This window comes from Lepidochelys olivacea, assembly GCF_965140295.1.
Source record: "Lepidochelys olivacea isolate rLepOli2 genome assembly, chromosome: 6".
In the NCBI taxonomy this organism is placed as follows: domain Eukaryota; kingdom Metazoa; phylum Chordata; order Testudines; family Cheloniidae; genus Lepidochelys; species Lepidochelys olivacea.
This window is the reverse complement of record NC_140416.1, coordinates 10,823,729-10,837,696: the sequence shown is the minus strand read 5'-3', so window position 1 is coordinate 10,837,696 and position 13,968 is coordinate 10,823,729. Positions and strand designations below refer to the sequence as shown.

General features: G+C 55.9%; 1 pseudogene across 1 annotated transcript; it reads right to left on the bottom strand.

Annotated features, from left to right (window-relative positions):
- Window positions 1-721: 721 nt before the first annotated feature.
- LOC311521604 (zona pellucida sperm-binding protein 1-like) lies at window positions 722-12,647 on the bottom strand (annotated as a pseudogene). Its single transcript has 12 exons — window positions 12,422-12,647; window positions 10,547-10,668; window positions 9,757-10,377; window positions 7,450-7,593; window positions 6,447-6,631; window positions 6,263-6,360; window positions 3,445-3,572; window positions 3,162-3,351; window positions 2,923-3,073; window positions 2,627-2,711; window positions 1,466-1,591; window positions 722-896 (listed from the first exon to the last, which is right to left on the bottom strand). The product of its transcript is annotated as a zona pellucida sperm-binding protein 1-like (transcript).
- Between the last annotated feature and the right edge of the window lie 1,321 nt (window positions 12,648-13,968).

The following is a 13,968-nucleotide window of genomic DNA, read 5'->3' as shown; positions in this document are numbered from 1 at the left end:
AGCACAGGCTACCCACTGGAGTACGACCCAGAGTCCCAGCTAGTCTTGTATAGGCCATGCTTCCACTACCGTTATTTCAACTAGCTTGATGAAAGCTAGCTCACTTGGGTCTGTGTGTGCGCACTACAGCCATGCTTTGGAGTGCCCCAGAGATATAGCTTAAGGGTCAAGAAGCAGGAGATACCAGTTATGGGGCAGATCCCAGCTCTCAGGCAGGATGCTTAAGGTCTTGAAGCATCAGGTTTCCCAGTCACTAACACAATGGGGAAATCTTCTCCACCTCCTGCCACAGCCCCCACAGAAGACACAAGGGTTTCTAGTTACCAGACTTAGGCGTGTCCCCCAGCTGGCTCACATGGACTTCATGTGAGACTGGCAAGCGCCCGTAGTTCTTATTGCGTGCCCAGGGGAGTTAGAATCCAGCTATTCACAGTAAAGTTAATCAAAAAGTCTCTAGTTCAGCTGAGTGGCTTCCCCTCCCCCCAGATAGGACCCCAGGAGTGAGAGAAAGCCATTTGATTTACCTTGTCTAGTGCTAGCTTGCAGTCTTCTTCCTGTCCTCTATGCCACATCCTATTCTGGTGTCTATCCCTGCAGAGAGGTCTGTTCTGCTGCTGAATGGGGAAGAGCTACAAGGCTAGTAGCAGACCCCTGGCCTCAACAACTGCTGTTCCCTCCCCCAGAGGGACACACGCTACCACAAGACATTAGTGCACTCCAGAGATTTTATTTCTGCTCCTCTCCCTTATTTTACAGTCATCTGCCATGGAAGATTTGGGACCTTGTCATCCAGCTGCTTCTCCTATGGAGTAGTGTCACAGTAACGAGAGAAGCCACAGCCACCAATGAAAGCATGGCCAGAAGCACCAGGGTCAGGTCTAGTCTGGAGACAGGGTCTGAAGGAGGAGGAGGAGGAGGAGAGGTTAAGACAATCCAGATTTCTGTAGGGTCTAAAGTGTGGAGATGACACCTAGACTTCCCTGCCCCAGTGGTGCTCCCCCTACCGCTTAGGCCAGCCTTCATCAGAAAGATACTTGAATTGTCAACTCACTTTTTAGACTGTGAGCCAGCACCACCATCCCATTGATAGCCATCCAATAGAGGGCTGAGGCAATGCTAGCCCCAGTGCATTGAGTGCCACAGAGGCTCAGGGCATACAAGTCACCACTGAGGTGCCATAGTGTCCCCCCCGCTTCCCCCAAGTTTGCTGGTTTTTGAGACATCCTATGAATGTCCATAGGATAAGGATATAACCCAACATTGGCCCACTCATAGGAAGCACTCACAGGTATGGTGTCAGCCAGCATTAGCTTACATATGGATCATCAAGGAGTGACTTCTGCATGTAGCCCCCCTCCCCCCATGAACATTTATATTAGAACCCCCTAGACAGCATTGACTTGCTGTATTCCAGGTTACTGTGCAAGATGCCAGTTGTCCTACTAGGGTTTAACAGAAACCTCACCCTTGTTCTCATAGACGTGCTCTCTCCACGGCTCAGGGCTCTCCTGGAAGATCACAGGGCCAGGAGAACTCACCAGGTCCTGGGGCTCTCCTGTCCCATTGTTGATATCCAGGAACCGGCGGCCTCCTGGCAGATGGAATGGAGAGTTAGGGAGCTGTCTGTCCAGCGCACTCACAACCAGAGGGCCCATCGTGATGAAATGCAGCGTCACCATGGACTCAACCATGAGTCCTTACAGGCCTCCTGACAGGTTGTGGTACCAGGTATTAGATCTTCCTGAATTGCTTATTTGAAGTGTGGGAGAAGTTGGGAAGAAAGGCCATTTCATCAGGAGCAGCAGACACTCCACTCTCCAGAGGCAATTTCTAGTATTGTCTCCTACATAGGGCAGTTGTAGGAGATTAGGCCATTTACCTCTTCGTCTTAGCCCATCATACCCTAGCTAGCGCTACAGGACATGGTAGAGGTACATAACGAGCTGGGCTGAACGCCTTGCAGTCAGTGTATAGCACAGGGCTGGGCAAACTTTTTGGCCTGAGGGCCACATTAGCACTGTAAAACTATATGGAGGGCCAGGTAGGGAAGGCTGTGCCTCCCCAAAGAGCCTGGCTCCCTCCCAATTCCTGCCCCCCGACTGCCCACCTCAGAAACCCCCTCTGCCCCCCAACTCCTTGTCTCCTGACTGCCCCCTCCCAGGACCCCTGCCCCTAACTGCCCAATGGGACCACACCCCTATCCAACCCCCCGCTCCCTGACAGCCCCTGCTGGACTCCAATGACTATCCAATGCCCCCTGACTGCCCCCCCGAACCTCTGCCCAATCCAACCAGCCCCTGTCCCGACTGCCCCCTGACACCCTCTGCCCCTTCTCCAATCCCAACCCCCTTATGATGCTGCTCAGAGCAGTGGGAGCTCACAGCTCCTACCGGAGCAGAGTGCTGGAGGCGTGCTGAGGCTGCGAGGGAGAGGGACAGCACAGGAGGGGCTGGGGGCTTGCCTCCCCGGCCGGGAACTCAGGGGCTGGGCAGGATGGTCCTGTGGGTGGTAGTTTGCCCACCTCTGATATAGCAGGACAGGCAGATCTCTGTTCACTATGAGTCCTCTGGTATTTGGGATGGGAGCTTGTAGAAACCCACATGGATTTCAGACCACTCCGACTTACTTGTAGCAGCTCCTGATGGGCACAGGGTCCTGCAGGGCTCCAGCCGGGAGGGGTAGCAAGCTGAGGCGCTACAGTAAATGTACACCTAAAATCCACACAAGTGAGAATGGAGTTAGTGAGTGACTGGCCAGTGCTGGTAGGAGGCAGGAAGTAGATCCACAGCTATCGGTTTGGTTCTGCATGTGCAGCGCCTCAGCAGAGACTGAGGAGGTCAGGACCTGACTAAAATAGGAGCTCCTGCCCCTGCACTCCGACTTCCCCCTCCTCACCCGCTTTATATGTGGGCCCCTTCTCACCTCTCCCTCAAGTGCCACCTGGGAGGCGGAGTCCACAAAGGCAAAAGTGGAGAGGACGAAGCGCTGGTGGTGAGTCGGGAAGGGCAGCTCAGATGAGGCAGGGCCCACGGGCACAAGCTGGGTTCTGTAGTTGTCTCCCAGGAACGGGCACCTGGGAGCAAGACATAAGAGAAGGGTGGACCAAGGAAACCGCCTTCCTCCTCCCCAAGCCATGCTCCCCCTCCATCCCAGCCACTCACCCGTCCACCAGGATGGGCCACTGCGGCTGCTGCAGGGGGTTAGCGCTTGGGGTGGCCCAGCACTGGTGCAGAACCAGAACCAGGGACGGGTCTGTTCTGTGCAGGATGCGAACCTCCATGTAGACAGGGTCCCTGAGCACCTTCACCACAGGGTAGTCTCTCTCCGAGAGATAGGATCTGTAGCTCGGGTCTGTGGGGGAGAGGGTAGGAGGAGAGCAGAGCTGAGACACCTGTGGTCCTTCAGGGGGATGGGATCTCCGTGCTGGAGTGAGGGGTCACCTACCTGTGGCGATGCGCAGCTCAAGCCGGAGGGGTCCTGCCTGGGTGACTGGAGCAGGTGTGGGGGGCAAGAAGACCTCGACCTGGACTGGCAGAAAGTCACTGGCATTGTAGATGCAGCGAGCATGGAGGCTGCACAGGAGAGAGCAGAGGGAGGAGACAGGGGCTGATGCTCTGTGACTTCAGCTTGAGGCCACGTGGTGTCTGGCAGTGACCTTATTAGTGCTCGAGACAAGCAGGATCAGGCCCTATCAGTACTTGGATGGGAGACATCCAAGGATGCTAGTGGATCAACCCTTTTAGCAACTCAGATGTTCTTCCCTCCAACTCAGGGACTCAGCAGGAGTGTCTGAGCACGGCCACATGGGGGCCTTCTCAGACAGGCTAGAAGCACCTGCTTACTTGTCCTCACATCTCTTTCGGCAGCATTCTCAATGTAAGCAGGGGAATAGTCCTGCTCTTGTGGGGAACTTTCCTGGCTTCTGCACTACCCCGGTGAAGTGGGCTAGCGAAAGGATCCGAGTCCTCGCTCCCACTTCCTTTATCCAGTGGCCTCCCTGCCCTTCAGGGCTCCCCTCCACTCTCCTGTCTGGCAGAGTCCTCATAACCCCAACAAGGCTAGGCCCAGGATTCGGGGGGGGGGGTCGACCCCCAACCCTGCTGTGGTCACCTAGGACTGGGGCTAGGGTGTCCCCACTCCGGGGTACTCTCTCTGCACTGGGCACTTCTGACCCATGACCATTACATACAAGGTAAAGCAAATGCAAGTTATCTAATCAACTATTTTAGAAAGAAGGAAACATGGGAAAGGTTAAAGGAAACACATGACCTGACTGTGTGACCCAGGCAAATCCAGCTCACACGGAGGACAGGACCTCCCTGGCCTCCTGACTCTGATTAGTCTGCCCACCCTGTCAGGCTGACCTGGAGCACTGGCCTCTCCCCATTGTTCCTGGGGACTGTCACTCTCAGGGTCCTGATTTCCCATAGATCCTTCCCCTTTTAGTACTGGGAGCTAGCCAACCAGTACACCTCACTGAATGTTAGTAAGGGGGCAACAGTCCCTACATCAAGCTTTCTTTCTACCAACCCTGTAGGGAGTTATTAGTCCCTCAGGGTGGCCCCATGGAGCCCTTCTCGGGTCAGGCTGGCTGTGCCTACTTGTCATTGGAGATCGCACAGCAAGTGGCATTTACAATCATAAGATTAGGATTGGAAGAGCCCTCAGGTGGTCAGCTAGTCCAACCTGCTGCTCAAAGCGGGACCAACCCCAACTAAATCATCCCAGCCAGGGCTTGGTCAAGCCAGGTATTCAGAACCTCTAAGGATGGAGATTCTGCCACTTCCCTAGGTAACCCATTCCAGTGCTTCACCACCCTCCTAGAGGGATAGTCCCGTCCCCAATAGCCATCCTAGACCTCCACCACTGCAGCTTGAGACCATTGCTCCTTGTTCGGTCATCTGCCATCACCGAGAACAGCCAAGCTCCATCCTCCTTGGAACCCCTTCAGGTAGTTGAAGGCTGCTATCAAATCCCCCCTCACTTGTCTCTTCTGCAGACTAAATAAGCCCAGGTCCCTCAGCCTCTCCTCATAAATTATGTGCCCCAGCCCCCTAATCATTTTTGTTGCCCTCTGCTGGGCAATCTCCCAATTTTTCCACATCCTTTCTGTTGGTGAGGGCCCAAAACTGGACACAGTACTCCAGATGGGCTTCACCACTGCTGGTGAGAGGGGAATCGTCACTTCCCTCCATCTGCTGGCAATGCTCCTACTAATGCACCCCAATATACCAGTAGCTTTCTTGGCAAGAAGGGCCCACTATTCATTCGTAGCCAGCTGCTCGTACACTGTAATCCCCAGGTCCTTGTCTGTAGAACTGCTGCTTAGCCAGTCGGTCCCCAGCCTGTACCAGTGAATGGGATTCTTCCCTCCTAAGTGCAGGACTCTGCACTCGTCCTTATTGAAGCTCAGATTTCTTTTAGCCCAATTTTCAATTTTTCTACATCTCTCCCCCCAACTTAGTGTTATCCATTAACTTACACCCTCAGCAAGCCATCCCATCATCCAGATCATTAATGATAATGAACAAAACCAACCCCAGGACAGACGCCTGGGGCATGCCGCTTGATACCAGCTGCCAACTAGACAGAGCTGTTGATTGCTACCCGTTGACCTTGATGATCTAGCCAGCTTTCGAGCCACCTTTAATTCATTCATCCAGCCCCTACTTCTTTAACTTGCTGTCAAGAACACTGTGGGAGACTGTAACAAACTTTGTTAGAGTCAAGGTATATCATGTCCACCGCTTTCCCCACATGCGCAGAGCCAGTTCTCATCATAAAAAGCAATCAGGTTGGTCAGGCACGACTTGCCCTTGGTGAATCCATTTTGGCTGGTCCTGATCACCTTCCTCTCCTCCGAGTGCTTCAGAATGGATTCCTTGACAACCTGCTGCAGGATTTTTCCAGGGACTGAGGTGAGGCTGACCAATGTTGGCATTTGATCAGACAACGTAAAACCCTGACTCTTGGACAGTCAGCTGCACAGAGTGTCCTTCCCTTCACAAAGCAAGATTTTGCCCCATGCCCCATTAGGGATCAGGTGCATTGCCCCACTCAGAAAAGGGGATGTCTGTGACTGCAGGGAATCCATACCTGTAGAACATCCCCTAAGTCCTTTGGTGGTCAGGAGAGGCTGCTGGAAAATTGATGGATCAGATCTTTGCCAGGGGAAAGGATCAGCCCTTCCACAGTGGAAGCGTGAGGCCAGAAGACTGCTCACCATCACTTCCTTGCTAGTCAACAGAGCAGGCCAACTTACATGAAGGTGCTGTCCCGGGTGATGGAGCCGTCCGGCCCAGTCCGGATGTCGATGCCAGAGATCAGCTGGTTCTCATAGATCAGTTTGTCATGGATCACCTGGAAGAGTGGAGACATGGGGCAGGTTAGTCCCCCAAACCCCTGAGCAGAGCACTCACCCTGGCTTCCCGTGGGTGTCCCCTCACCTGGACTGTGGTGCCGCACTGCATGAGGGGGAAGCGGAAGATCACAAAAGCCTCAGTCATCCTGATGGGGTCACACCCTGCCTGGGCATAGGCTAGCCGGACACTCTCCAGGATGATGGGGTGATCAGACATGTCCCTGGAGACCACCAGAACAAAGTGACCATCCAGGAGGCACTGAACAGTGACTGCAACACAAAGGAGCAGGATTAAGTATAGATGTTCCTGGTAGAGGAATTGGGCAAGAGTTCCATGCCACACTCAGGATGATAGATTGGAGAAGAGCCATGAGAAATATTAGAAAACAGGCCTTGTAGTGACCAAATTCTGTCTCTTTAGACAGAGAGAAGGTTAAGGGGTGACTTGATTACAGTCTAAGTATTTAAATAAGGTGTAGATCTGAGAGCGAGGGTAGTTAACTCTTGGAATGGTTTGTCCAGGGTCATGGTGGATTCTCCATCACTGACAAGGCAAGACTGGATGTCTGCCAAGAGATCTGCTGGAGGAATTATTTCAGGGAAATCCTATAGCTTGTGTTATACAGGAAATCAGACTAGTGATCACAATGGTCCCTTCTGGCTTTGGAATCTATCAAATGAAGCCCCATGGGGGTAAGTGGGTTTGTCTGAGACAGCATGATTGCAGCTCATGTTGTGCAGGAACGAGACACAAGCCGGCAGAGTTATCCATCGATCTGATGATGGAGCACCAGCCTGTACCGTCTGATGGGTCTTCCTCTGCCACCACACATTTGGTGTTGGCTCTCAAGATCTGCCAGGCATTAGGCAACTGAGGAGAGACCGTGATGTAGGAAGGAACCCCTTTGCACACAACTGATGCCAGCTGCAGCCTAGGGTGAGAGTTACAAAGACATTGCATCCAAGTCTAGTTCACCATGCTAGTAGGTGGTGACCAAACTCATCTGAGACGTACGGTGTGTCACCAAGCTTCCCAGGACAGAGATGACAAAAGGCTCCATAAACTGACATGAGGGCAGGTCTCCCACCTGTGTTGCCAAAGTAGCAGGGAGTGGTGAGGTCAGTCTCATCATAACAGCAGCCAGCCTGGAAGCAAGCAGCTTGGCCTGGGGCATCCGCACAGGGCATCTTCCCAGCCACCACACGGCACTGCTCCTCTGTGAGATGCGCCCCTAGAACAGCAGGGTGTGGATTAAGGAGAGCTAGAGAGCCTCTAAAGAGATCACAAGAGACCCTTCCCCAGAGACTTTTTAAGATCTGTAGTGACCTCTGGACAAGTGGCTGACCTCAACACCAGTCCAACCCTCCTCCCCTTCCCCAAAGGGCTGCAAGAGCTCCCACAGTGGTCCTCCATCCCAGCTCACCCTGCCCCCCACAACCATAACCTCAAACCACATACCACCTCAGACAGCATTGTGCTCAGATCCCCACCCCTGTCCTCCAGATGTAGCATGTTGCCCTTCTCTGATAGCAGGCTTAACATGTCACTTGGAAATTCAGGCTCCTGATCTGCTGCTGTGTCAGAGGAGAGCCCCCACCTGCACCCTACAGCCCCCTCAACACAGCCAGCAGTGTGGTCAACTGTAATTTATCACTTAGCAGTTCTGAGGTGGGTTTCTCGAGCCATCTCATGAAATAGTGAGCAGACGCCTGCTCTATGAATTTTTCCTTTATTGAAGTCACCATCTCCCTTTACGGACGATGGGGCAGAAGCTAGCAGGTTGGCCACCATTTCCCCATAGCCGATCAGAGGAAAGTGTCCCTCATAAACATGGCTGCGAATTTCTTTCATGAGACTGAAGCTGTACCTACAGGCAAAGTGGATGCCACTCTGGTTTAGGGGGAGGGCTAGACAGGACTCTAGGAGAGGGAGGGACTAAGAGCTGAGAAGAGCCTGTGAGAGACACTTGGGTTGTGTGTGTGAAGGAGACAGATTGCAAGCAGATGTGGGGGTGAGATATGAAGGGATACAACATCAGATCCCAAACCCTGGGATACTGGAGGAACAGGGGAAGCCCCTCTGAGCAGCCAATGGCAAGGACACATTGGTGCATGTGTGACTGGATTTTGAGCCAAAGAAGCTCACAGACTTTGGAAGCAAGTGCCTTCCCCCTAAACTTTGAAAAACCAGAAGGCAAATAGCCACCCCTTCCCCTTCAAATAAACTGGGGGCGGGTGGGGGAAGAGCATGATTTCTAAACGAATCTCATTTTTGATTATGGCTTACAACACTGTCAACACCAGCTCAAGACAAGGTTCAGCTCCTCTGAAGACCACCACAGGAGTCAGAAGTGGACCATGAAACCTTCCATTAGAGGGGACCCACATGCACTCAAACCAGTTAGAGGTCACAGACACCCCCACACACCTATGTTGCTTGGTGGAGGATATATTTGGGGCACCGGGCGCACCAGGCCCGGCTGCGGCTGGGGCACCGGGCGCACCAGGCCCGGCTGCGGCTGGGGCACCGGGCGCACCAGGCCCGGCTGCGGCTGGGGCACCGGGCGCACCAGGCCCGGCTGCGGCTGGGGCACCGGGCGCACCAGGCCCGGCTGCGGCTGGGGCACCGGGCGCACCAGGCCCGGCTGCGGCTGGGGCACCGGGCGCACCAGGCCCGGCTGCGGCTGGGGCACCGGGCGCACCAGGCCCGGCTGCGGCTGGGGCACCGGGCGCACCAGGCCCGGCTGCGGCTGGGGCACCGGGCGCACCAGGCCCGGCTGCGGCTGGGGCACCGGGCGCACCAGGCCCGGCTGCGGCTGGGGCACCGGGCGCACCAGGCCCGGCTGCGGCTGGGGCACCGGGCGCACCAGGCCCGGCTGCGGCTGGGGCACCGGGCGCACCAGGCCCGGCTGCGGCTGGGGCACCGGGCGCACCAGGCCCGGCTGCGGCTGGGGCACCGGGCGCACCAGGCCCGGCTGCGGCTGGGGCACCGGGCGCACCAGGCCCGGCTGCGGCTGGGGCACCGGGCGCACCAGGCCCGGCTGCGGCTGGGGCACCGGGCGCACCAGGCCCGGCTGCGGCTGGGGCACCGGGCGCACCAGGCCCGGCTGCGGCTGGGGCACCGGGCGCACCAGGCCCGGCTGCGGCTGGGGCACCGGGCGCACCAGGCCCGGCTGCGGCTGGGGCACCGGGCGCACCAGGCCCGGCTGCGGCTGGGGCACCGGGCGCACCAGGCCCGGCTGCGGCTGGGGCACCGGGCGCACCAGGCCCGGCTGCGGCTGGGGCACCGGGCGCACCAGGCCCGGCTGCGGCTGGGGCACCGGGCGCACCAGGCCCGGCTGCGGCTGGGGCACCGGGCGCACCAGGCCCGGCTGCGGCTGGGGCACCGGGCGCACCAGGCCCGGCTGCGGCTGGGGCACCGGGCGCACCAGGCCCGGCTGCGGCTGGGGCACCGGGCGCACCAGGCCCGGCTGCGGCTGGGGCACCGGGCGCACCAGGCCCGGCTGCGGCTGGGGCACCGGGCGCACCAGGCCCGGCTGCGGCTGGGGCACCGGGCGCACCAGGCCCGGCTGCGGCTGGGGCACCGGGCGCACCAGGCCCGGCTGCGGCTGGGGCACCGGGCGCACCAGGCCCGGCTGCGGCTGGGGCACCGGGCGCACCAGGCCCGGCTGCGGCTGGGGCACCGGGCGCACCAGGCCCGGCTGCGGCTGGGGCACCGGGCGCACCAGGCCCGGCTGCGGCTGGGGCACCGGGCGCACCAGGCCCGGCTGCGGCTGGGGCACCGGGCGCACCAGGCCCGGCTGCGGCTGGGGCACCGGGCGCACCAGGCCCGGCTGCGGCTGGGGCACCGGGCGCACCAGGCCCGGCTGCGGCTGGGGCACGTAGCGCATGGTCTCCTCTGGGGTTAAGTCACGTTCAGTGGGCTTGGGGCAGGTCATGTTCACATCATAGGTGGCAGCGACGGCTCTGGCGCTCAGCAGTTCCTCCACTCGTACTTGCAGGTGGTTACGCCCATCCTGCAATGAAGAGACACCAATCAGTCAGTATTGTGGCCTAACAGACTCTGTAGGCGCTAAGCGCAGCGCCCCCCAGCTGCACAGGCTGCTGTGACTGCAGGTATGGACCCATCTCCAGCTTCTGTTGTTGCTCAGGTACACTGGGGTGAGGCGTGCCAACCCCCCTCACCTTCTTCTGCACATGACAGCCATTGTAGCCAGCTGAGAAGATCATCGCTCCTTGCTCGCCAGATGTGACCCAATGGAGACAAATGGAGCAGTTGGTAACTTCGAAGGGTGTCCCAAACTCATCTGTGGAGAGAGTCATACAGGTCGTGGGTAAGGAAGAGTTAAAGCCCTTGATGAAGCTTAGCCAAGTAGCCATGTTTGGAACAGCGACTGTGGTTTGTCACATCCTTCAGTTTAGTGGAGTTTAGCATGGTGGGAAGCAGCTCCAAAGATACAGGACGGCCATCATTTACCAAGTCTGACCTAGAGCCAGGAGTGTTAGGATATAGATGTTCAGGCCTGTCTGTAAAGGCCTATACTCTCAGAATTTAGGTGTATTCTTATCACTTGGCTAGTTCTAGAGGTATAAGAGAAAGAATCAAAATCACTGTCTGCTGGTGTAAGGGCCTTCTCTTACTGTGACAGTCTGAGGCCCTGTTCTTAGGCTAAGGCCTTTGGCTAAGCAACAGAGGCAGCCATAAGCTGGGAAGCGAACGGTCACATCCTCACATTCCAAACTAGTCACATTGAAATAAGGTGCTATTGGGCTGTTAGGCACTATCAGGACAGGATTGTATTCCTATCACCTCCAGAGAAAGGGAAGGGCCTAGAAAATGTAAAAGGAAACTTAGTTTGATAGCATCCTGTCTGGCAAGAACTCACTCATCAATAGCTGGGATGTGAAATCCTCATTCCTGTATTGTTTTTGTCATTTATAGTTCCCACTTTCCTATTGTTTGTCTGTCTGTATAATCTCTGTCTGGTTCTGTGATGGTTTCTGTCTGCTGTATAATTAATTTTGCTGGGTGTAAACTCATTAAGGTGGTGGGATATAATTGGGCACATAATCATGTACCAATGTGTTAGGATTGGTTAGTTACATTTCAGGAAAATGATTGGTTAAGGTATAGCTAAGCAGAACTCAAGTTTGACTATATAATCTGTAGTCAATAAGGAAGTGAGTGGGCATGGGTGGGAGGGGATGGGAACAGGGGTGCGGAAATTGGAATCATGTTTTGCTAAAGGGGGAAATGGGAACAGGGAATGGGGGTAAGGAAATTGGAATCATGTTTGGCTATGGGCAGGAATGGGAACAGGGACACAGGTGTAAGGCTCTGTGGTGTCAGAGCTGGGAAGGAGGACACTAAGGAAGGAAACTGCAATCATGCTTGCTGGAAGTTCCCCCCAATAAACTTTGAATTGTTTGCATCTTTGGACTTCGGGTATTGTTGCTCTCTGTTCATGCGAGAAGGACCAGGGAAGTAAGTGGGTGAAGGAATAAGCCCCCTAAAAAGGAGGGCTGATAGTGGCCGAGCCAGGCAGGCCAGACCATCCCATCCCATGCTTGGGCATGACAACAGGGAGGTGATCGCCCACAGAGGGCGCAGGATCCAGGCGTCTGGAGCTCAAAGGGCCAAGTTACACCAGAGCTTGGGATACCCAGCCACATTTTGGTATGTCCTTTTACAGTCTCCCCCCAGCAGGGTTCCCTCTTTACCCTCTGCTATTTTGTGGGTCACGGTCAGCAGGCTGTTGTGAGGAAAGACTTTGCTACCTGGATTCAACGGTTAGGGCTATCTCCAGTCTTTTCTCCAGGGGACAGAAGCCACAGACTCTCACTTCAGGAGACCAGGGTACTCAAGATTTGAGGGCAAGAGCCAGGCCACCAAAAAGCACTAGAGTAGGACCTTCTTGTTCCCTTCCTAAAGCTCTCATTACATACTGTAGAAGTAAGAGGTTTCCACAAGAGACCCATAAAACCCTCCTGCATGTCTAAGAGGGCAGACGAGCAGGAGGCTTCTTAGCTTTCTCATGAAGCAGCCAGGCAGCTACTTACCCACAACTTTGAAGCGGACGGTGCGGCCCTGGCTGGGAAAGACCAGCAGCTGCATCCCATAGTCTCCACAGTCATATTCATGTTGCAAGACAGAGAAACTGATCCTGTGGAAGTCCCCCTGCCCAAGGGCTATCCTTAGGGACCAGAGCAGCACTAAGCCCACAAAATACCTACAGGCCAGCCCCATGGCTGAAGATGCTAAGAAAGAAGCCCTGTCTAGCAGCCACTTCTCATAAGGGGAGAGGCTGTGGGAGCGGGGCTTTGTAGGGTGAGTGAGTGGTGGGGAGGGGGCGGGGTGTGAATCAGATGAGCAGAGAGGCAGCACCTGGGGAGCTGCCTGGTGGTGGGGAGGGGCCGGGTGAAAAGTGCAAAGCTCAGGGTGAAAGGGAAACATAACCATCGAACCCTTCAGCCCTAAGACCCCCCTCCCATTGAAGCCTCCTGTTACGCTACCTTTTCAGTGTTGCCAGCTCTCAGGATTTTATTGCAAGTCCCATGGTAACTGATGTTTTATTTCAAGCCCCATCTCCTGGAAACAAGGAACTAGCTGAGAACCTCAGTGTGCATTCAAAAGAAAAATAGGTTTCTTGCCCGCACAGTTGCAGAGAAAAGCTTAAAAACAGGGCTCAAGCACACCCCAAGTGCCCCAAAAATCAGAAGGCCAAGTTGCCTGGAATCGAGGGGTCTAGTCAGTGTATCCTTCTGGGATCGGATGATTTAGTTGGGGATTGGTCCTGCTCTGAGCAGGGGGTTGGACTAGATGACCTCTTGAGGTCCCTTCCAAGCCTGATATTCTATGATTCGAAGCGGGCGGGCAGGCACTAGGTCGAGTCAGTGTGTAGGTGGCCATGGTATTGAATGAGGCCTTTTTCTTTCTTGTTCTGTGGGATTAGGTTATTGAAAAACTGGAGTGGATACAGAGAAGAGTCACAAATGCAATTTGCCGGCTGGAAGAAGTGCCGGCTAGCAAGAGATTCTCAGTGCTCAGTCAGTTTAGGTTATCGAAAAGGAGATCAAGAATAGCTCAAGTACAGTGCCCAAGTACATTCATAGGGCGAAAAGACTGGCTATTAAAGGGCTCTTTAATCGAGTGGAGAAGGGTAGAACAAGATCCAGCGGTTGGAAGTTGGAGCCAGCCAAATCCATGGACGATGCGTACAATAGCCTGGGGAGGCTGTACCTCCGCAAAGAGCCCCGCGTGGCCCTGCCCATGCTCCGCCCAAGGCCCCCTCCTTCTGCTGCTGGTAGTTGGCCCCAGCCCAGGCAAGCAGCCTGCTCCTCTTCCGGGAAGCCTGCTGGGCTGGGGCTGGGGCTAGGGCGGCTAGGACTTGGGGTGGCTGGGGCCGCACCACCCAGTTCTCCAGGGCTGGGGGGAAAAGGAGGGCTGCCCGACGCCCACCCAGTGGTCTGGTGCTGGGGAGCAGCCCACCCACCCAGTGCTGCGGGGCTGATGGGGCAGCCTGTCTGGTGCTCTGGGTGGGTGTGTGTGCCCTGGCGCTTTGGGGCTGGTGGTGCTTGGGCAACCCGGGATTGGAAGGGGGGTCTGG